Here is a 23931-nt window from a genome sequence, read left to right on the forward strand (position 1 = left end):
AATCTCTTGCAAAAGCAATAAGTTTAAATACCAGTTAAAACAGTGCAGATCTTTTCCCTGCATGCATTTGATATATATTACTACAACTGGTGTAGTTTGGAATGTGCGAACAATTTATTACCAGTCTAAAGACACCCTCTTCTGAGCAAAGGATCTTTAAAAAGAAAAAAGCACACCAAAAATACAACACTACTCAATTTTTTATCATGCTTTATCCCATCAGACTAAGCTGTGAAGTTTATAATGTATGATCCTTATAATATTTAGTTCCACTGTAGCCCTAGGAGACATGGATAGTTTAGCAGAAAATGAAGTTCTCTTAGATTCTGCTTATATAGGCTTAAAAAGATTAAGCTCATTCCTAAAGGCTTCCCTCTCTCCCCAGTTTGGTGGACTAGAAAGAGAAATATTTGGAACCCCAACTACTTGGAAGCAATTAAAAGAGCAAGCAGATTATTACCTTTATCAGCTTTTTTGCTTTGGGTTCTGCCTTGTGTGACCCACAATCTTTGCCTTGTGCGGCTTAACAGCAGAAAACTGCCCACTTTTTGTTAATGAACTAGAAATTTGGAACACCTCTGTATTCTTATTGTTCATTTTAGGAATATTTATTTAAACAATTAAAATGTTTTTTTATAGATGCTTTGACTGATTTTATTGAAAAGCTGTAAGCAACCGTACTGTTTTCAAAGAAAAGAAAAGATGCAAATGAGGTGGATAAATATTTAAATAAATGAATTTGTTTATGACCAGATATATGGTAGGAAGGGAAGTTTCTGCTCATAGGCACAGTGGCATGGGAGTTTATATTCAGGGCAAGCCTGCCTATGAGGCAGACTGAGGCAGCCATCATGACTGGTGGAATCCCCGCGGCAGTGCCCTGCCCACCCTCACCACTGCCACTGCACTGGAAAAGCAAGACACCATTAAACAAAGCTTTGGTGGGGGTAGGAGAAGGGCCAATCAAATCAAAAGCAGTGTGAAGTAGGTGGGGGAAGATACCTCCCAAAAGCCAATCAGGGTGACACTGAAAAATCCCTTGTTGTTCAGTCGTTTAGTCATGTCCAACTCTTCGTGACCCCATGGACCAGAGCACGCCAGGCACTCCTGTCTTCCACTGCCTCCCGCAGTTTGGCCAAACTCATGTTGGTAGCTTCAAGAACACTGTCCAACCATCTCATCCTCTGCCGTCTCCTTCTCCTTGTACCCTCCATCTTTCCCAACATCAGGTTCTTTTCCAGGGAATCTTCTCTTCTCATGAGGTGGCCAAAGTATTGGAGTCTCAGCTTCAGGATCTGTCCTTCCAGTGAGCACTCAGGGCTGATTTCCTTAAGAATGGATAGGTTTGAAAAATCCCCACTCACCCTAATTGGCAATGGCAAACTCTGACCTCCTTGAATGGTGAGATGCTGCAACAATGAAAGAGGAAGGTCTTGGGGGAAGGGCCTCCTTTTATAGTCAACTCCTCCCTCGAGTTTTTTGGCTAATAAAGATCATGTGAAAGAAGTCCATCTCCGCTACCTTCCAGAGGAAGTCGTTACCTTCCATCTCCGCTACCTTCCTTGGGGTGCAACAAACATTTCCCCAAACTAATGACTGGGATTGATCTTGCTACCTTTAAACCATAAACATATACCCAACCTGGCTGTGGTAACTATGTAAGTCTTTGGTTTTCATTCCGGAGTATGATTATGTCATAAAATTCCCAAGGCAAACATTTTTGCATATAACAAAATGCACACTGTCTGAATAATTCATTGATTAATTAGGGGCGAAGACTATATTAATCAGTGCTGTATTCTTTCTCTCACTCTGTGTGTGTGTGCGCGCGCACACACATCTCTCTGTTTCCGACCACAGTTATTGGAATAATTATGCCTTGTCACTGGGATAAATGTTCCTTTAAATGCTTATTTTTCTAAAATAATCATTGCCTATTAATGTGCAATTATCTTATCATTCCCAATTGTTTACTCTAGTCAAATTTTCATTACAGCAGACAGACATGTGCAAAAGAGGTCTTTAAGCACAGCCTGGCCCCTCCCTGTTTTGTGCTAATTGCTGGAGCTCCTTTCATTATCAGACTGCACTTTAATGACAAAGGACAACAAGTCTAGAGCCTGCTTGGTTCGAGCTAATTACCAGCCATTCCCCCATTCAATTTATGCTTGGAGGAGTTCAATAATCAGGAAACAGTTTGTTGTCAATGCCTGCCATGCATACTTACTAGTTTGCAGACCTGAGTTTGCTTCTGAATTATATTTTATCCTATTTAGCTATCCTTGAGTGTCATGTCCACACCAGGCAATTTTTGCTAAGTCTTCTGGAAGGGTATATCTAGCTCTATTAGTTAACAGCAGCAATATTTCAAATGGCACTGCACTTCAGACTCTACTTTGTTTCAACATATGCCCCAATTGTTGCCTGTTACCAAGGAGAGCACATTTTTTCTTTCTCCTTTTCCTTTTTTGCCACTAGGAGTGTCTTGATGGAAATGATTGTTCGCTACTTGGAGCCCCTTGACTAGAATAATTATTTGAATTGTCAAGTCTTCAGGATTTAGAGCTCTCTTTGTGACATCCCAAGAAGTTACAGTTCTGAGTGGGTCTTTGGTGCAAACGCATATGGCGCAATTCACTTTGTGTATCCACTAAGGCTTAGTCCCAGAGACTAAGCAGCCTTGAGCTCAGAGAGGCTTCCTTCTATTTATTTATTTTTAATTTTTTGACATTTATAATCTCTTTATTTAGCAAAATGTATTTGGAAAAATTACGGTACTGTCTTTTCTTCAATGTGTACAATAAAAACCATTTCCTCAGCTCATCTTCATTTTCAAATGCCATGGATTTAAATATTATCCTCATGATTCCTGCATGCAAGAGAGGCGCTTTCATTAATTGCAGAAGAAATGTCTTTTCTTCTTTCAGGAACTTCTAGATACATACAGGGCCGATATCCTAAAAACTGGGAGGAGTAAGGGCCTCATCAATCAATTAATCTCAGAAAGTCTCCCCACAGAGAGACTGTTGAGAACATAAAAAGAACTCTGCTGGATCCATCTAGGACCATCTAGTCCAGCATCTATTCACAGTGGTCAACTAGATGTCTGTGGCATCTAGAATCCAACATGCATACGATTGTACTGTGAGACAGCATGCAGTGCACAGCTGGCTGTTTTGCACACAGTGTAGCTGCCAAGATATTTTAAGAACATACGAAGAGCCTCATCCAGCATCCTGGATATTTAGAAGCGCGTTACTGCCATCAATTGTGGGGCAGAGCATGGCTAGCAGCCTTTGATAGCCCTCTGCTCCATGAATTTGTCTAATCTTCTTTTATAGCTTGGTGTCCATCTCTGCCTCATGTGGAAGCAAGTTCCATATGTCAACCAATGCACTGTGACATTTATGCAATGGCATTTTGTCAGACAATTGATTTTTTCCCCTTAATAACTTAACCAAAACAACAAATACCATTCTGACTTTAAAATTATTGGAGGCCAGAAACAACAGTCTTCAGGAAAATTTGTTACAGCATAAGCTCTTGTGGACTCCTGCTCACTTTGTCAGAGGTAAAAAAAATAAAAATGTTATTCTGAGTGACAGGTTTATCTGGGAAGTGTTAGGCCACATTTATCTGAGAAGTGTTAGAAAGATAATCTGTCCTTTCTTATAGAGGAGTTTAGGAAACTGTAAATTTTACACCCCATTGCCAACGCAAGTGACAGAGCTCCAAGCTGCTTGGAGTTTACCAGCAATTTTTAATTAACATTTCAGCTGTACTTAAATTTAAAAGGCAAAAAAATGACCTACAACTGAAGAGCTGATTAGCATAACACAAAATGGGTTCGCTCATCTGGAAAGAAAGCTTTGTAGTGCAGTTCCTTCTCCCTGCCCCCCAATCTCCATTTGAATTAATATGCTAAAGGGGGGGGGAACCATGTTGAGCAAGTTGCAATTTGGTAGTATTGAGAATTACAGCACCAGCTCTAATAAATGCATATAGGGTGCTGATATACTTTGGAGTGTCAAGCTATGTGAATTTGTTCCCAGGGCCTTTCAATGGCACAGGAGAATTTCAATGAAGTTCAGTGAGTTTGAACCATGTTGTTCAAAGTCCTAATGGTTAAGTGGCTGCTTGAAGCTCTGTTGAGATGGTCATCCCCCACACAATTAGCATCACAGGCAGAGTGCGCTTGATGCTCCAATCCTCCTATCACATTCCTGTTGCTTGACTCAGATGCTTTCCATATGTCAAATGAGCAATGTCTACAGCAGGGAGCCTCCTTTACACATGTAGGCATCCCGCAGAATTTAGAACCCGATGGTATCAAGTCTTAAATCAAGTGAGGAGTCTCAATGGAGTAAAGCCACTCCCATCAGCCACCAGTAGCATGGCCAAGAGGGATGGTGGGAGTTGTAGTCCAAAGTATCTGGAGGACAGCAGGTTGAAAAAGACTGCTCTGATGTTGAATTTCATGGCTATGCTGTATAAATGGGAGTCCAGTGAATAGACTATAGCATTGTTGTAGCTAATGGATATGAATCCTAAATAGTGCTTGGACAGAAAGCTATTGAGAGTCCCAGGTAAACCATGTTGAGCTTTCCAAGGAAGAGCAAGAAGGAAGCACAAATAAATAACACGGTGATTTTAAGATGGCAAATACTGGCATTTTAATGTGTTCCTGTTTTTTTTAATGTCACTATAAACTGTGCTGGAGTCTTTTGATGAAGGGTGGCACATTATGACTATTACCATTATAGAATCATAGGATCACAGAATTGAAGAGTTGGAAGGTACCCCTGGGGTCATCTAGTCCAGCCGCCTGCAATGCAGGAATCACAACGAAAAGATCCCAGGCCATCCAACCTTTAATGAAGGGGAATCCACCACTTAATAATAATAATAGAACTCAAGCATACTGTCGATTGACTACCTCCAAAACTCCATCCTTCATTTATCGTGTCCTCCCTAAAAGAGGGCACGTGTTGCGGTGGGATCTGGAGACTGACCTCTTGGTTGTGAGTGGGTCCATTGGATAGCCACAAGACCCAATTGGTAGGTCCCTCGATGCTGGGTTTCAATCTGGCCAATGGGGTTGCAGTCTAAATGGATCAAGGGACCTATATATACCCATGCACATGACCCAGAGCTTTCTCTTTCGGCTTGTACATTGGAACACCCACCCACCTCTCCTTAATTTTAGGGCCTATTATTGACCTTGCTATGCCATCATGTGTCATGTGTCTTTGGGGTTGTGCCCATGCCTGAGTCCAGGGGAGCATCTGGGGAGTGAAAAGAGTCTGCTCCCAGGCTCTTCAACTTCCTCAGGTGTCCACCCTTGGCTAACCTATGATAGAGCACTGGGTCAGCACTCCCTGCAAGGGTGTAGGGAGCTAGTTGAACCAGAGCCTATGCAACCACGCATTTTTATGTAATCAATAAAGTTGTGGCCTAAATTCTGCCAAAAACCAAAACTAAAATTTTAGTCAAGTGCGTCTTTATTTAGGAGGGAGGTCTCTGGGTCTGAACACGCAACAGTTATAAAATGGTTTTCTTTGGCATCTCTTTACTTTCTTTAGTTATAGGGAGTGAGAAAGAGAACTTTCAAATATGCATTTTCAGTCAGAGAGAGAAAGAGAGAGAGAGAGAAGAATTTGCCATTGCAGTCATAGCTTTGTTGTTTTTTAGTCGTTTAGTCGTGTCCGACTCTTTGTGACCCCATGGACCAGAGCACGCCAGGCACTCCTGTCTTCCACTGCCTCCCGCAGTTTGGTCAAACTCATGCTGGTAGCTTCAAGAACACTGTCCAACCATCTCGCCCTCTGTCATCCCCTTCTCCTTGTGCCCTCCATCTTTCCCAACATCAGGGTCTTTTCCAGGGAGTCTTCTCTTCTCATGAGGTGGCCAAAGTCATAGCCACTAGGCTTTGATTTAGCAGATTGGATTCAACCAGCATTGATGATGATGATGATTTATTTATACCCCACCCATCTGGCTGGGTTTTCCCAGCCACTCTGGGCGGCTTCCAACAAAAGATTAAAAATACATTAAAACATCAATCATTAAAAACTTCCCTACACAGGGCTGCCTTCAGATGTCTTCTAAACATCAGATAGTTGTTTATTTCTTTGACATCTGGTGGAAGGGCGTTCCACAGGGCGGGTGCCACTACCGAGAAGGCCCTCTGCCTGGTTCCCTGTAACTTTGCTTCTCACAGTGAGGGAACCGCCAGAAGGCCCTCGGAGCTGGACCTCAGTGTCTGAGCAGAACGATGGGGGTGGGGTATACTGGGCCGAGGCCATTTAGGGCTTTAAAGGTGAGCACCAACATTTTGAATTGTGCTTAGAAATATACTGGGAGCCAATGTAGGTCTTTCAAGACCAATAACTGGCCTGCGAATAACAGTGAGTGATTCCAGTGAAGTGGGACAGTGCACTAATAAGGAGCAGCTTTGGTAGAGAAGACCTAAATTTAGAGAATCAGCTTCTTTCTGCAGATGATGCTTTACCAAACAGCAATGCCAATTTCACAGAAGCTTATTTTTTCTCTCCAGTGCAATCCTATGCACGTGCACTCAGAAATAAGTCACCCCAAGTGCATTTCGTGGATGAATATGTTGAAAAGTATATATATTAAAAGTACATATTTTGTGCATATTTTTCATACAAAATGTATGCAAGTTAAATGTGGACTTCTGTGTGGATTATTTGAAAGAATGCACAAAACAGAGCTCTGACTGAGTGGCAGTAAAAATGAAATGAGGTCAAATAGGCTCAGTCTATTCCATTGTAGTAGCCCAGTGTGGCTGGTGATATATGGACTGCCTCTCAGGTTCCCATCACTATAGGCTCTAACTAGATAACAGCACATATTGACCATTTGTTCCAATTTTGGTCCCTATGCTTTGAAAACACAGTGGCAAATACTCTTTGAAAATGTTGACAAGTAGTTAGAAAGATCTATGCCATTTAACTCTCTGTTGTAACTGATGTTACCTGTAGGTCCCCACATGTTATCACACAGTTGACATATCTATCCATGCTGTCACCAGTTCTTTTATAAATGGAAGCCCTTACAGTTAGGTTTTTAGCACAGTAGCACAATTCAGTACTCTGCACAAAAGGAGAATCTTTATGTCGTTCTTCTTATTTGTTTTATTTTCTTTGTGGCATGAGAGAGTTATTTGGAGTTGTCCACAGAACTGTCTGGAAGATGACAAATTTATTCAGTTTTAAGGCACCAGCACTTTAACAATAAAATATTTTACTTCTGGGAAGACTGTCAGGGTTCTGGGGTAATCATAGACAGACAGAACATTCTTGGTGATGTTCTTCTCTTTGAAATACCTTCCTTCAAAATGTCTCTGCCTGGTGTATGACATTTTCCACCTTCAGTAACAATATGGGTGTGTGTGAGAGAGAGTTCTGCGCTGAACCAGCTTCTGTTTCAGTAATCAATAGTTTATTTGCCAAGAATACTTAAGAGTTATATTCATTCTTTATTTACATATTTAATTTATGAGTTTAACAAGGCAAAATAAGGGAGGCTTTTAAGGAGACTTGGGTGAACAAACATCATCCAATAAAACACGGTAGCTAGAGTGACAACAACCAACAGCATAATCCCCTCTAATCTGGACACTCCTGAAAAGCACTGATGATGTTGATGACAACGACGATGATGATGCAATGATGCTGTCAAAACTCTACAGTCCTCAGTCCTGGGAGAAAAGGTGAGTCTTCACTTGTCTCTGAAAAGATTGCAAAGTGGGTACCATGCCAGCATCCCTGAGCAGAGCATTCCACAGATGGAGTGGGCACTGCCAAAAAGGTCTTTTCCTCATCACCACCCTCCAAATTTGAGCCAGAGAAGATAGGTCCGTAAAGGAAGAGGCATTCATTCAGGTACCAGTATATCATCCTTCAGATAGCAGATAACTAAGTTGTGCCTTAGCCTACAAACTTGAACAGAACTACATTTGTTGGAGAACATTGTCTACAGAAATAGATGCTACTCTTGATACAGTTCAATTCAGGTACTCTTCAATTGCATGTGAGAATAAAGGCAGAGGAGAACATGGCTCCTCATTCTGGTACAGCCTCTAACATCCCCGCTGGATCCACCTCTGACCTCCATATGTTGAGGAGCAAGGTATGAAGAGGGGTTGTTTGGCTAAACACACTTAGAATCTTCCCTGTGAATTCAGGGTTCCAAATTGTGGGGAGGATTCTAAGCATGTCCAGATGAACACCAACAAGCCCCCTTTTCAGACCTTGCCAATCAATGTGTGAAGGTTGGAACTGGAGGCAGCAGTGATAGCAACATTGGTGGTCGGACCATGACATTTAGCTCCATGCTTAATTCCACATGCTTTCAAAGAACAGGGCTCATCTAGCAGGGTGATTTATATGTTTGAATATTCAGTGCTTTAGAGCATTTCCCCCCTCCTGTATATTAAATGCTGCATTCCAGAAAACAGTGTTTTCGTATTTGTTTATACAGCAGCTGCATGCCCAAGAGCATCTCACCGGTACAACAATTGCCTCTTTTTTATTTTTTGTTTCGTTACCATGTGCAACCATTGCCACAGACAGGATTTGACTGTGAGCAGTGAGAATGCATTGTGCCAGAAAGACAGGTGGGCTTGTTAAGCAGGCAGGTTGTTATGTGAAGATGCCTGCAGTTATTTGAAATGAGGGTTCATAGAAACACATTGTATGTTGAATAAATGTTTTGCATGAATAATCTCTCTTGCAGAACAATCCTCTGCAAGCCCTTCCAGAAGAAGTCCTACAGAATTCAGGTCCAGAGGATATCCCCTCTAGAGTTCTCAAAGAATTCAAATGTGAAATTGCTGATCTTCTAACAACAATAACAACAAAAAATGCAACTTGTTCCTTCAATCATCCTCAATCATCAATCTGAGGACTGGAAAGTAACCAAAGTAACACAATTTTTTTAAAAAAAGATCCTGGGAGGATTCTGAAATCTACAGGCTGGTTCAGTGGCATAGCATGGGTTGCCAGTACCTGGGGACCATCCCAAACTTAGAAGACTTCTAAATACTAAGCCCTCAATAATGGCTTGCATTCTCAACTTTGATAAAGTTTGTATATTCTTTCCTTTGAACAGTTCATTGTGAACTGGGCTCTTTCTTAGCAGGTGGCCTATCCTAAGTCATTTGTAACAGCTGCCTTCATTGACACGTTCATTAATTTGTAACATAAATGCAAAGGCAAGAGAAAACACTAATTGCTATCGGTTTTGCCAGGTATGCCAAACAGGTGGATTTCCAAATGCTGTGGAATATATTGTGGCTGCAGCTTAATGCTTTAAATATAGTGCTTGCTTCCTGGATGCTGCTTGTTTGAGAAATCAGGTAGGGCACACCCGGAGAGGGGCATGATAACAAATGAGTCATTAGACCTCTTTGGAGTCCTTAGATCTGCAGTTTCCTAATTTACATTTCAAGGCCTTATATTGCCAAGAAAGAGGAAAGAAAATTGCCACTACTGGATTAGAGTTTCTACAGGCAGGTAAACCAGTGGCAGTTAGGATGGAGAAGGGAAGAGTCAAATGGCCCCTTTTCCCTATTCCAAAGCAATGTACGATTGTATTTATTTACTTAAAATAGTCATATTTCACTTTTCAGGTGGACTCCAAGATGTGGTTTAAAAAATGTTTAAATAATTATACTTATTATTATACTTTGTTAATAATAATCAAAGTATAATCAATATACTTTGTACACTAAAACAGAAAGGACAAGAAGCTATTTCCTCTTCCTCTCTGATACAACATCAGAAGCCCCTCTGGTGGCAGATAGGGGAAGGGAGGAGCACAACTATGGAGCTGTAGATTTCTAACTTTCTGGAAATGGGACAATCTTTGGGGAAAAGACCTTAGCTTAGCAGTAGACCACATACTTTACCTACATTTCTGGGATGGACTTGAATCCCTCCCACAAAAGCATGATGATCCGGAGGCAACCTATTTAGTTTCCAAAAAGTCAATTTGAAACCGTGAAACTAACTATACAGCCTGCCTTCAACTCTGATGAATATTTCTTTCTGCATGCTATTGATTGATTGATTGATTGCATTTATATACCTCCCTATACCCGGAGGTCTCAGGGTGGTTCACAGAATAAATCCAAAATATAAAACCACACAATACATAATCAAAATAACAACAACAACCCAATAACTACCCCCCCAAAAAAATCACATGTTAAATATTTAAATGTGCATGGCATTCATATACAGTGGAACCTTGTGTTATGGACGGGATCCATTCTGGAGGCACATCCGTAACACGGAACTGACGCAAGCCGAAGCGCCGTGTCTGCGCATGCGCGTGGCACGATTTAGCGCTTCTGCGCATGCACGAGCGGCGAAACCCAGAAGTAACCCGTTCCGGTACTTCCGGGTTGCCGCAGGATGCAACACAAAAACACGTAACCTGAAGCGGATGGAACATGAGGTATGACTGTAATGCAATTGCAGACCATAATAAACGTCCATAGTATTATTAATTCTACTAGTGTTTTAAAAATTCAAAATTTCATTGAATAGATTGTCATGAAAATATTTATTTTGGTATAATTACTGGTAGTGCTGAAAATGTCATCAATTTTGAGAGTTGCAAATAGGATCATTAAAAAAAAACCCCTTCCAACTTGTTGATGATGATGATTATCGTACATTTCTATTTCACCATTCCTTCACTGACTCAAAGTGATTTCCATAGTTCTCCCCCCCACCCCACCCGTTTTACCCTCACAACAACCTGTGAAGTAAGTTAGTCTGTGAGATCATGACTGCTCATGCCTGAGCTAGGATTTGAACTCTGGGATTCCAGGTCCTAGCTGGACACTTTAACCACTATGCCACAGTAGCTATCACTTCCATAAGCTTAGGGGTCTTTGGAACCATATTTGAAGATTCTTTAGGCCACCCTTCATCAATCTAGTGGCCTCCAGGTATTTTGGATTACAACTCCCATTGGACTGATGGGAGTTGTAGCCTAAAACAGCTGGAGGGGATCTGGTTGCACTGCAAGATACCCATCTCATAGAACAGAACATTAAGCCATTTCTGTCCAGCCTTTTACAGCATGCCATATTTACAGTAGTCACGGAAACCAACTCGCTTTCACTATGATGCTACTTTATTAATACTTATTCTTCCCTGTCACTGAAGCACCGGCGAGGAGAAAATAAGGACAGCAAAGCAATCCCATTATATGGAGTGCATAAGACTACTGCACAGCACTTATTTGGCATTCATTATGGCACCTCATTCTCGTAACGCAGCCTGTAATGAGAAGAGGGAACTGCAAAACACGAATTCATTCCCATGATGATGATGACAGGGCTACAAATTGAAAGTGGTGAAACTTTAAACTGGTGTCACTTTCTCTTAATTTAGTCCGGAGAACAACAGCCTCGCCACCACTCTGTCCCAGAATTCAAATACTAAATTTATCACTGTATTTATTTACTTTGTAAACCTAGAGGCAAGTTAAACTAAAACTATCCAATTAGCTTCTTTTTCATGATTACGTACACACACACACACACACAGACTTTTGTGGGAGGTTTTACAGATAATATTTTCAACAGTTTCTTTTTAAAAAATGTTTTCCTTCTCAATTCTAGACACAAAATAGAGACCAGTGCAGAATTGCAGAGAGCCCCAAAAGGGTTCCAGTTGCAACAAGGTGTACTAGTGGTATGCCCCATGAAGGACCTTAAGGTCCACAAATGACAACATTTTGGAGGTCCCAGGTCGCAAGGTGGTTAGATTGGTTTCAACTAGGGCCAGGGCCTTTTCAGTACTGGCCCCGACTTGGTGGAACGCTCTGTCACAAGAGACTAGGACCCTACGGGACTTGACATCTTTCCGCAGGGCCTGCAAGACAGAACTGTTCCACCTGGCCTTTGGTTTGGACTCAGTCTGACCCTTATGTTTCCCTCCCCTTATGGTTTTGATGAGGCTGCATTTTAAATTGCATTTTAACCTGTATTTTAAATTGGTTCTTTTCCCCTGTATGTTTTTACTGTAATTTTACTGTTGTTAGCTGCCCTGAGCCTGGCTCTGGCTGGGAAGGGCAGGGTATAAATATTATTATTATTATTATTATTATTATTATTATTATTATTATTATCCAGAATCTGGGAAGTACATTAAAAAAAATAACTTCTTCCAAGATCAAGTCTGTCCTTGAACTGTCCTGCTTGAGTTGGGGTTTCATCCTAATGAATGTTTTAGGTGATCCTTGGCATAAAACGAAAGCAATAAATATTCAGAATATGGTAAGCTGCTGTGCTTAAGTATACAGTCCAAAAGTAAACCAGGGGCCAGACACAAGTAATAAGATGCCTGAAAGACAGAAGAAGAAGAAGAAGAAGAAGAAGAAGAAGAAGAAGAAGAGGAGGAGGAGGAGGAGGAGGAGGAGGAGGAGGAGTTTGGATTTGATATCCTGCTTTATCACTACCCTAAGGAGTCTCAAAGTGGCTAATAATCTCCTTTCCCTTCCTCCCCCACAGCAAACACTATGTGTTATACCCCATCTGGCGGGGTATAAAGAATAAGTTGTTGTTGTTGAAAAGCAGCACTGGAATCGGCCTGGTGTCTACTAAAATGGTGGCTGTGGTGCTCAGATTTGACAGCAGATTTTTCTAACAGCTATATTCTGTACTGCATGGTACACCTGCAGAAAGCTCAACTTCTGAACTGCCTAATATCAGGCCATGTGCTCTTTTCAGTCAAACTGTGTACCAAGTCAATTTCTCCCCGGTTACCTGGTGCATGCAACAGCCTGTAATTACCTCACAAATACACGCTTGCAAATAATGAAGCAATTATGTACATCACTTACTCACCGTAATTGAAGTAGCCAAGTAATGCAAAGATTAATTACCATGTAATTTGCAGGTTTTAGATCTTGCTGTCCTCAGAGCTCCAAATATGTAGCATGTGACCATATGCTATTTGGATGATAAAAGTAACATTAAAATAATGCAAGGTATTCTTAAAAAAACAAAAACAAAACTAGCAATATTGGGTCACCGCAGGAAAAAAATGTGATTTCAGGAGTCTACCAGGGTCACTTAATACTTGTGTTAAAATAGGGTGTAGAACTTTACATACTATTTAATCAACCAAACATTACATGTACAGACATCACATCTCCCCATACCTATAAAACTTCAGTTCTACTGCTGAAGGTTTGTCACTTCATATGCCTTAGGGGAACTATTCAACATCTTATTCAACATCTTTATCAATGACTTGGATGATGGACTCAAGGGCATCCTGATCAAATTTGCAGATGACACCAAACTGGGAGGGGTGGCTAACACCCCAGAGGACAGTTCACACTTCAAAAACAACCTTGACAGATTAGAGAACTGGGCAAAAACAAACAAGATGAATTTTAACAGGGAGAAATGTAAAGTATTGCACTTGGGCAAAAAAAATGAGAGGCACAAATACAAGATGGGAGACACCTGGCTTGAGAGCAGTACATGTGAAAAGGATCTAGGAATCTTGGTTGACCACAAACTTGACATGAGCCAACAGTGTGACGCTGCAGCTAAAAAAGCCAATGCAATTCTGGGCTGCATCAATAGGAGTATAGCATCTAGATCAAGGGAAGTAATAGTGCCACTGTATTCTGCTCTGGTCAGACCTCACCTGGAGTATTGTGTCCAGTTCTGGGCACCACAGTTCAAGAAGGACACTGACAAACTGGAACATGTCCAGAGGAGGGCAACCAAAATGGTCAAAGGCCTGGAAACGATGCCTTATGAGGAACGGCTAAGGGAGCTGGACATGTTTAGCCTGGAGAAGAGGAGGTTAAGGGGTGATATGATAGCCATGTTCAAATATATAAAAGGATGTCACATAGAGGAGGGAGAAAGGTTGTTTTCTGCTGCTCCAGAGAAGCGGACATGGAGCAATGGATCCAAACTACAAGAAAGAAGATTCCACCTAAACATTAGGAAGAACTTCCTGACAGTAAGAGCTGTTCGACAGTGGAATTTGCTGCCAAGGAGTGTGGTGGAGCCTCCTTTGGAGGTCTTTAAGCAGAGGCTTGACAACCATAAGTCAGGAGTGCTCTGATGGTGTTTCCTGCTTGGCAGGGGGTTGGACTTGATGGCCCTTGTGGTCTCTTCCAACTCTATGATTCTATGATTCTAACTATTTGCACCTGACCTTTGATTATCTATCCAGGAATAAGTGTGAGTTTATGAAAGTCATTCTGTGTGTGTCAGGGCAGGGCAAGATGCTTAATGGGGTGGCACTGCCAGCCCTCATCCTTTTTGCTGTCACTGCATATTCCCCTACCCTCGCCAAAGATACAAGCAGCGACAAGTACGCAGTGATGAAGCTACAGCCTCCATTGCCTCCACCAACACTGGACAGATGTGGAATGGATCATAGTTCAGCAGCAGAGCACACACTTCTCAGGCCTCTCCAGATAGGTCTGGGGACGATTCCTGTCTAGAATCATGGAGCATCACTATCAGTGAGTGCAGACAGTGCTGAGCAAGATAGGCCACTCAGTATAAGGCAGCCCCCTAGGTTCTCTGGATTTGGTCCAATGAGAAAGGGCACAAAAATAGGCAGGAGTGACAGTGATGAGAAAGTGGGCCCACTGAGAAAGGGTAGCCCACTGAAAACATCTTGCACAAGGAATTCCAAAATCTGGAGTCAGAAAAAGGTCATCATCCACAGGTGGAACCAAACCACATAATTTATAGGAACTGGAATGGAGTCAGATCCCAAAGCCCCTGCACTTATTTAGAAACCCATAAGACAGGCATAGGCAAACTCACCCCTCCAGATGTTTTGGGACTCCCATCATCCCTAGCTAACAGGACCAGTGGTCAGGGATGATGGGAATTGTAGTCTCAAAACATCTGGAGGGCTGAGTTTGCCTCTGCCTGCCATGGACCCTAGAAGTTTTGCCTTGCTTTGTTGGTACCCAACCTTGTTGATCACTCACAATCCCTTTTTGTCCTTATATAACTTGCACAACCACAAAGTTCCTCTCTATGTAAGTCAGAGGTGCTATTCCTCATTTTCCTGTGTAGAAGACCTCTGTCTGAGAGCTTGGAAAACTCCTAACAGTGAGAGTAGACCATCTTGCTTCCTGACCCCACAAGCTGTTATTTCATGTGGAGCCAGTGTGGTGTAGTGGTTAAGAGCGGTAGTCACGTAATCTGGGAAACCGGGTTCGCGTCTCCGCTCCTCCACATGCAGCTGCTGGGTGACCTTGGGCTAGTCACACTTCTCCGAAGTCTCTCAGCCCCACTCACCTCACAGAGTGTTTGTTGTGGGGGAGGAAGGGAAAGGAGAATGTTAGCCGCTTTGAGACTCCTGAAGGGGAGTGAAAGGCGGGATATCAAATCCAAACTCTTCTTCTTCTTCTTCTTCATGTCACTGCCCCATGCTCCTTGTTCTCTGCCATATATATATATATATATATATATATATATATATGCTTTCGTAGATTTTCACGGGTACAGGAATGCAGGTTTTGGTGTCTTCGGGTGTCTTCCCGTGTAAGAGTCGGGGTGTCTGTGCGACGTTTCGACGAGGTCTCACTCGTCATCTTCAGGCTGGTGCTTTCGGCTTCTTGTTACTGGAACAGAGCAGAATCTGGTGTTTGAGTTCCTATAAATACTGTTGAGGGGTGTGGTGTATAGCCTCCAACGTTCTGGGCAGAGAGGAAGTTCCTAGATTAGTGTGCCTCTTCTTCTTTTGTTCCTTAATTACTTGAGGGATATCTTGAGTGATTTCATGAGTGATATTCTGAATACCACTGGGTGGGTCATTAAGTGTAGATTAGTTGCTAAAGCTTTTGTGTCTTGACCTCTTGAGCTTGTGAAGAGTTTTTCTGAGAAGATGGCTGTGCTGCATTTAGTTGTGCTCTGGCTTGGCTTCGTGTATAGGGGCGAGCTGTGGTTTTGTGCCTTGTGCCAGCCGGATCTGTGTAGGGATTGCAGGGGGGTGCAGCATCCGGAGGTGCCACTATAGTTTGGTTACTGGATGGAGTCTGTAATATGTCTGTGGAGAGGGTCTGGGTTTGGGTCTGGTGTGGTTGATTGGTGACGGCGTTCTGTGTGCCTCTGGTTCTGGTGTCGGTTTTTGTGGGGAGGGCTAATTTCCAGATGTCTGGCAGGCGGGACGTGTCGTCACGCTTGTTCATGTTGTGAGGGTGTTTCTCTATCTCGATGGCTTCCATGATTATTCTCTTGTGGTGATGTTCCATGTTAAAGAGCAATTTGGAATCTGCAAAATTAATTTCGTGTCCTGTTTCTTTCATGTGTTGGAAAAGAGAGGAAGTTTTTTCTTCTTTTTTGACGGCATTCTTGTGTTCTGCGATACGTGCATTTATTCGTCTGTTTGTTTGTCCAATGTACGTGGCTGGGCAGACTTTGCAGGGTATTTCATAGACCCCTTGGTTTTCCAGCTGGATTTTGTCTTTTGGGTTTCTGAGGATATTGGCTATTTTTTGGTTGGTGCAGAAGGCTGTTTTGATATTGTGTTTATGGAGGATTTTGCTGATTTTGTCTGTAGTGCCCTTGATATAAGGAAGGAGGGCCATGCCATTGTTTTCTTCTGTGTCTTGGTTTTTGGGGGGTGTTTCTTTTTGGATTAGCTTCGTAACCCTGTTTTTCTGGTATCCATTGGCGATTAACACATTTGAGAGATTCTGTAACTCAGTTGTCAAGTGGTCTTTGTCAGCCAGGCGTTTGGTTCTGGAGATGAGAGTCTTGGCTACGGAGTTTATTTGTGCAGGGTGGTGGTGTGATTGTGCACACCAACCGCTACTTACATGCACAATCACACCACCACCCTGCACAAATAAACTCCGTAGCCAAGACTCTCATCTCCAGAACCAAACGCCTGGCTGACAAAGACCACTTGACAACTGAGTTACAGAATCTCTCAAATGTGTTAATCGCCAATGGATACCAGAAAAACAGGGTTACGAAGCTAATCCAAAAAGAAACACCCCCCAAAAACCAAGACACAGAAGAAAACAATGGCATGGCCCTCCTTCCTTATATCAAGGGCACTACAGACAAAATCAGCAAAATCCTCCATAAACACAATATCAAAACAGCCTTCTGCACCAACCAAAAAATAGCCAATATCCTCAGAAACCCAAAAGACAAAATCCAGCTGGAAAACCAAGGGGTCTATGAAATACCCTGCAAAGTCTGCCCAGCCACGTACATTGGACAAACAAACAGACGAATAAATGCACGTATCGCAGAACACAAGAATGCCGTCAAAAAAGAAGAAAAAACTTCCTCTCTTTTCCAACACATGAAAGAAACAGGACACGAAATTAATTTTGCAGATTCCAAATTGCTCTTTAACATGGAACATCACCACAAGAGAATAATCATGGAAGCCATCGAGATAGAGAAACACCCTCACAACATGAACAAGCGTGACGACACGTCCCGCCTGCCAGACATCTGGAAATTAGCCCTCCCCACAAAAACCGACACCAGAACCAGAGGCACACAGAACGCCGTCACCAATCAACCACACCAGACCCAAACCCAGACCCTCTCCACAGACATATTACAGACTCCATCCAGTAACCAAACTATAGTGGCACCTCCGGATGCTGCACCCCCCTGCAATCCCTACACAGATCCGGCTGGCACAAGGCACAAAACCACAGCTCGCCCCTATACACGAAGCCAAGCCAGATCACAACTAAATGCAGCACAGCCATCTTCTCAGAAAAACTCTTCACAAGCTCAAGAGGTCAAGACACAAAAGCTTTAGCAACTAATCTACACTTAATGACCCACCCAGTGGTATTCAGAATATCACTCATGAAATCACTCAAGATATCCCTCAAGTAATTAAGGAACAAAAGAAGAAGAGGCACACTAATCTAGGAACTTCCTCTCTGCCCAGAACGTTGGAGGCTATACACCACACCCCTCAACAGTATTTATAGGAACTCAAACACCAGATTCTGCTCTGTTCCAGTAACAAGAAGCCGAAAGCACCAGCCTGAAGATGACGAGTGAGACCTCGTTGAAACGTCGCACAGACACCCCGACTCTTACACGGGAAGACACCCGAAGACACCAAAACCTGCATATATATATATATATATATATATATATATATATATATATATATTTGCTTTCGTAGATTTTCACGGGTACAGGAATGCAGGTTTTGGTGTCTTCGGGTGTCTTCCCGTGTAAGAGTCGGGGTGTCTGGGCGACGTTTCGACGAGGTCTCACTCGTCATCTTCAGGCTGGTGCTTTCGGCTTCTTGTTACTGGAACAGAGCAGAATCTGGTGTTTGAGTTCCTATAAATACTGTTGAGGGGTGTGGTGTATAGCCTCCAACGTTCTAGGCAGAGAGGAAGTTCCTAGATTAGTGTGCCTTTTCTTCTTTTGTTCCTTAATTACTTGAGGGATATCTTGAGTGATTTCATGAGTGATATTCTGAATACCACTGGGTGGGTCATTAAGTGTAGATTAGTTGCTAAAGCTTTCGTGTCTTGACCTCTTGAGCTTGTGAAGAGTTTTTCTGAGAAGATGGCTGTGCTGCAGAAAAACTCTTCACAAGCTCAAGAGGTCAAGACACGAAAGCTTTAGCAACTAATCTACACTTAATGACCCACCCAGTGGTATTCAGAATATCACTCATGAAATCACTCAAGATATCCCTCAAGTAATTAAGGAACAAAAGAAGAAAAGGCACACTAATCTAGGAACTTCCTCTCTGCCTAGAACGTTGGAGGCTATACACCACACCCCTCAACAGTATTTATAGGAACTCAAACACCAGATTCTGCTCTGTTCCAGTAACAAGAAGCCGAAAGCACCAGCCTGAAGATGACGAGTGAGTCCTCGTCGAAACGTCACCCAGACACCCCGACTCTTACACGGGAAGACACCCGAAGACACCAAAACCTGCATATATATATATATATACCAGACCTCAGTTTGCATCTCTAACATGCAGTTTCCCTTATTCCTTTCTGTGTTTGAAGCTCCAGCCCAATCCTGTTGCTGAAGAAGGCACAACCCTGTAGAGATTCAATTCTCCTCCATCCCTACCCCCCCAAAGGACCCAGTCTTCAATTCCTTCATTGCAGCTCACCATGTCCAAAAAAGCAAAAATAAGGGTCGATGCATATGGCTCTGACAAGGGGAAATTTCACACCCCTGCAGGTACCCAAGATCTCTTTAATGCCAATCTCCTTCCATGCTTTCAAGTCCACACCATATCTGGTGGCAATTGTGGGATCATCACCAGCCAGGTGACTGAAAGATAGACGCTTCCTTTGTACTAATGAGTGCAGGAAAGCAAAGTTCCAAATAGCTGCTGTCTGGGCTTGCTATAGAGCTAGTTCTGAGAAACTTTAATGGAGTTGAAGTCAGAATCATTGGCAACAGGACACAAGCACTAACACAGCAGTCATACCCATATATCAAACATAGCACTTTGCATACCTAGAGAATCATTTGGACTGTCACTGGAGCTGTAAGATCATAGCACTCCAACACATTTGGAGACTGTGTCATTGCAGCCCAAGACAGGTTGCAACAAGTTGTCCATTTGCAAGTTCTGGCATCCTCAGCAGTTCAAAGACTATTTGGAGGGTGAAGCCAGAAGCTAAAGCAAGTAGGATTTACAGCTTTATTACACATGGATTTCTAATAATGGAAGCTGAGGAGACTTTCATGCTCTTCACATTTCAAGGACAATTTTTGCACTGGCAACTGCTGTTCATTTCATCAAAATATAAAACCCAGTGATATCCTGAGTAGGCCTTGCAATGAACACCTGCCCATTTCACACACAAAAATAAAGAAATAAAAATGAACCCAAGTCCAAGTTCTGTGTGTACTGTCACACTAGGAGACATGTCAACTTGCCCTCTAGATCCTTTCCATCCTGGGGCAGATGCCAAAGACACCTCAAGCCAATTCGTACACACGGTGAACACTTTGCCAAATCCAGTTTTCATTCTATACAGTTGTGTGTTCAATCATCAGAAGGGAGCCTGTAAGAAACAAACAGCACCTGCAGCATTGCAGAATTGCTTGCAGCAGTTAACAGAAATGGAATATGCAACACAAGTAATTTGCTGGTCTTTCTCCAGCTGTCAAAGTCTCCCTCTTCCTTCCTTAAAAAAAAAGAATAATAATCTCTGTCTTTCCATTCACTTACCACAAGGGATGAAGGCTGTGAATGGACATGCAGGAAATTCATAATCACATAAAACAGAGATTTGTTTTATAGCCATATAAAGCAAGAGTCATAAATTGAAAGAATGATATTATTATACCAGTATTTCCTTGTGAATATAGTTTTATGCTAGTGATATTTTTTTAGCACTGATCCTGGATGTAGATTTCCTGGTTGCTGTGTGCCATCTCACCTGGTTCCTTCCAATATCCAGGCCATAGTTCAGTGGTAAAGGATGCACCAGAGTGCTTGCAGCTTCAGTTTCTGACATCCCCAGGTAGGATGGGGAAAGGGCCTGAAACCCTGTAGAGCCACTGACAATCAGTGCAGATCAGCCTTTCTCAACCTTGAGTTGCTAGATATTGTTGGACTGCCTTTCCCGTCATCACTGACTGCTGTACCTGCTGGCTGTAAATGATGGGAGTGGCAATCCAACAATATCTGGGAACCCTAGGTTGAGAGAGACTGGCACTAGATGGACTAAGGGTCTGACATGATATAAGGCAGCTTCCTATATTCCTGCAGGATGTGGGTGGCGCTGTGGTCTAAACCACTGAGCCTCTTGGGTTTGCCGATCAGAAGGTCAGCGGTTTGAATCCCCGTGATGGGGTGAGCTCCCGTTGCTCAGTCCCAGCTCCTGCCAACCTAGCAGTTTGAAAGCATTCCAGGGTAAGTAGATAAATAGGTACCGCTCTGGTGGGAAGGTAAACGGTGTTTCTGTGCACTGCTCTGGTTTTGGTGTTCTGTTGTGCCAGAAGTGGCTTAATCATGCTGGCCACATGACCCGGAAAAACTGTCTGCGGACAAACACTGGCTCCCTCGGCCTGTAAACTGAGATGAGCACCGAACCTCAGAGTCGTATACGACTGAACTGTCAGGGGTCCTTTACCTTTTTTATATTCCTCCACAGTTGTGAAAATTGTTCATCATGTCCAGCGACAAATGTATTCCATGTCCAGCAAGTCTTCTTCCACCTGGTTTTCTCCATGCAATCTCTCACTCTCTCACTGAAGTTTATATAATTCTGCACTCAGTGTAGGGTTTGAGGGTTGTTGGGGGTTTTTGGGGGGAGGAGGTTTCCTATAAATTAGCTGCGATAAGCAAACCTCACCTCCAACAGTGAGGATGACTAAAATGCATTTTGAAAAAAGATTATGGGAACAAGCTGTGCAGATGCAGGATTATCCTTATCATTTGCTCTCCAGAATAGATGGTCATACAAAAAGGTGCTAAACATCAGATGAACCAATAACCACACAAGCTTTGCTATAATAGAACTGTAGAGTCAAGGCATTGGAGGCTGGTACAAAGGGGTAATAACTGCATAGACAGAAAGCAAACACAATATATTATATATAGGAAAGGCCAATATGGGACATGTGCAGGTGAGAATATAAATTCTGTTCATCTTGTTTTATAATCCCCAGCAAAATTGCAAAGCAGAAAGCAGGATAGCTTAAAATACGGAGCCAGCCTGCTCCATTTAGGGAAATTTTATTTTTTACCCAGGGACATATAACTAAATTCCCCCAGATTAATGAATCTGAAAGAAGGTAGCATAAATATAGGAAGACTCAAACTGGGGAAGAGTGACTAATTAAACTTGCTGTGTGGAAACTGAGCATGATAGGTCAACCTCCCTGGGAGCCATCTGAGATCTGTTACAGAAAGCTTACCCACTAACCCTCTTTTTTCTGCTTCTCAAAGCAAAATTGCCTGATGCTGGGCTCACAGGACACTTTCAAAATATTCTACCCTGAAAGATAGAGTCTGAAGTTGTGACAAGGAGCATAACATCAAACATTCATTTATTAAAAAACACACACCCAAAGCCTCAGATTTTGACAAGGATCAAAATGTGCAAGGGATGTCAGAAAGTGGAAAGGGGAAAATCCCGTGAGAATTTTTCATGAAGCAAAAAATACCTCCTCAGATCTATCCCATTTTTATGTTGCCATTCCTCTAAAGAGATCGGCCTGTTTGATCCTCACAACAATTCTTTGAGGTAGGTTAGGATGTGAGACACAGTAAAGTTGTCAGACCTCATCTACAGCACACATTTAAAGCAGTATTAGACCACTTAAAACAGTTGTAGCTTCCCTCAAAGTATCCTGAGAACTGTAGTTTGATAAGGATACGGAGAGCTTCCTATCCCCCTCACAGAGCTGTAATAGCCAGAGTTCCCTGGGAAGGAAGTCTAACAGTTAAACCACTTTGATATCAATCCCCCTTCTTAAGTAACTCAGAACTGTAGCTCTGAGAGAGGAATATGGGTTTCCTAACAACTCTCGGCAATTGGCATGCTTAACGAACTACAGTTCCCAGAATTCTTTATAGGAAGTCATGACTGTTTAAGGTGGCTTAAAATGGGGACTCATTTTGCGGTTTGCCTCAAGTGCTAAAATGTCATGGACCTGTCCTGCCCATCACCCCCAGCTCACATGGCCAACGGCTCAGGGATGATACAAGTTGTCATTCAGTAACATCTGGAGTGTCCCATGTTCTCCACTCCTGACTTAAGAACACAATCTGAGGAAGAGAAGAAACAGGAGACTGTGAGCCTCTGACATATCTGACCCACCTTGTAACCCTATTGGTTAATGGGTGACAGGTACCACAGGCACTTTATCGTCTCCCTGGCCAGCTACACTCCAGCAAATGAAGCAGGCTTGAATGCCTGACTTGAGGGAAGAAATGTGTTTGCTGCCTGGAGTGTGAGAAGTCAAAATGCTGACAAGGGACTCAGCTACATTGGCAAAGAAAAAGTGCTTTATATGTGTTGTGTGTGTGTTATAACACTGTGACACCAGACGGTGCTGTGGAGTTCCGTATTTGCTAACCCGATTTCTCATACAAAGTTTATAACGCTTCTTTGATGTGTCTATGTCCAGCCCTGGTCTTAGTCAAACTAAGACAATGCACCAGTGTGAAGAAGATGCAACAATTGTTGCTGCTTGTGGCTCTCGGGGCTGAGTGACCTTCATGACCTTCTCCATGCACCCTGATAAGGCTTGGGATCACATCAACCCCTAAAACAATGGTAAATTGTTTCTAAGGGTGTTTGTCCCATGACCTGGGACACCCAGGAAAGGTTTATGGAATGCTGGGGAACAGAATGAAATTACAGTTTCTTCTCTGGACTCCATCTTATCACCATCTCTTTTCTATACAAGCAGTTTTTTAAAAATGTTTTTTCTTTTTCCCTGCTGCAACTCACACAGGGATGGGGGAAAAGAAAATTTTGCTTATAGATTCTGTTCTTCCTGCCTATAATATTTTTTTACCTGGAATAATTTCCATATGAACCTAGGAAGCTGCCTTGTTGTGATTCAGGCCATTGGTCTATCTAGGTTTGTATTTTCTACACTGACTGGCAGAAGTCTCCAGGGTTTCAGTCAGTGGACATTCCCATCCCTCGCGGGAGATGTCAGGGCCTTCTGTTTCAAAGCAAGTGTTCTATGATTGAGCCACAGCACGTCCCCTTCCCACAGCCCTTTCTGTTTAGATATTCCTGGGTCCTATTTCCTGGAGACCAGATTCATCTCTAATATGCAACTAAGACCAAAGGTGCCTTTTATTCTGGAAAGGTCATATAGTTAGGACAGCCAAGATAATGTAGTAAGTCTTAACTAGAGGGCTGGTGGGGTTTAGGTAGGTCAATGTGTGATTCATC

The sequence above is a fragment of the Podarcis vaucheri genome, assembly GCF_965113315.1.
Source record: "Podarcis vaucheri genome assembly, chromosome: 5".
NCBI classification, from domain to species: Eukaryota; Metazoa; Chordata; class Lepidosauria; order Squamata; family Lacertidae; genus Podarcis; species Podarcis vaucheri.